Here is a 1,270-nt window from a genome sequence, read left to right as displayed (position 1 = left end):
ATTTTACCATATGATTTTATTTTAAAAATACTTTCATAATTTTTTTTAACCAACTTTAACTTTTTTCCTGTATTTAAATGATCCAATGTTACTCTACTTGGTATTTCTTTAACTATAACTTTCTTATATGTAAGCTTTTAGGTTTAATTAAATAGTATCTAAAATGCATAAGAATAAAGGTGTTTCTTTAATATGCAATCTTTTTCTTTTTGAATTTCATTAGGTATTTTATTAAGCCTAAATCTTCCTGATCAAGAAGGTTTGCACAGAAGAAAGTCAGTGCTGGCCCTGCAGGCTAGGTCCTTCAGATTTCATAGTGTTTTTCATCACTGACTCTGGCTCTACCTTGGGATCACCTCCACGCTCCAGGTACAGGTTGTTAAAAGGATTTTGCATCAGAGCCACAGGCCGATATGAGGGGTACACCTCTCCTAACCAGAACATGAATATCATGAAGCCGAGGAAGCCAAAGAAATTTACACATGGTGTTCCAAGAAACAGGTGTGGGGGACGTATCCACACGATTTCGAGTGTACATATCATAGTCAAAGCATCGGTTCACCCCAATTTAGCCCCAGTTCTGAATGGTCCCAGTCATACCATGGGTCTCGTTCATGCTGAGAGTGGTCGGAAAGCTTGGGATAGTCACCATACCTGAAGTCGTTGTCCGAGTAGGGCCCGTAGTCCTCCACCCGCATATTGTACTTCTTGGCGGCGGCGTGCTCCTCTGGCTGCGGGGCTAGGGTCCCGGGAGCATGTCCTTGGTGAGGCCCGAGGCTGCCGGGGCTCCCAGAGGGGTCACCCGCCAGGCCGTTGTCCCCAGCCATCGGACTCCCCGGGACACAGCCATGGAGGCCGCCATCTTAACCTTCTGCAAGGTGTGCCTGCACAAGAATATGTGATCTTTTAAGAGAAATAAGTTATATTTTGTCTGAGCTTTTTCTGCATTTATTGATATAATCCTGTGATTTAAATCGTTTTTGTTATTGATATAGTCTATTATGTTTCTAGTTTTCTAATATCAAACCAACCCTGCATTTCTGATATATATTCTTTTAAAAATTAATTAATTTTTAAATTTATGGACTAAAACAAGCGTTTCCATATCATAGTATAATAAAAAAAAAGCTGATTGTGTGTGAAACTACAAATCTATTATTAACAACTTGTTATTCCTTTAAAATGTACAATAAAGTTTTCATGTAACTTTTTTTTTCTCTTTTTTCACCCTTCCCCTCTTACCCAGAGCTGGCTATCATTAGACACAAAT

The 1,270-nt window shown here is 39.4% G+C and overlaps 1 pseudogene; it reads right to left on the bottom strand.

Moving 5' to 3' along the window:
* Positions 1-200: 200 nt before the first annotated feature.
* Positions 201-1,014, bottom strand: LOC138153757 (NADH dehydrogenase [ubiquinone] 1 beta subcomplex subunit 8, mitochondrial pseudogene; annotated as a pseudogene).
* Between the last annotated feature and the right edge of the window lie 256 nt (positions 1,015-1,270).

The sequence above is a fragment of the Petaurus breviceps genome, unplaced genomic scaffold (genome assembly GCF_028583685.1).
Source record: "Petaurus breviceps papuanus isolate PSGF00001 unplaced genomic scaffold, PetGlider_PUasm1.0 151, whole genome shotgun sequence".
NCBI lineage: Eukaryota > Metazoa > Chordata > Mammalia > Diprotodontia > Petauridae > Petaurus > Petaurus breviceps.
Note: the sequence above shows the minus strand (reverse complement) of the source record. Positions and strands in the feature narration are given on the sequence as shown.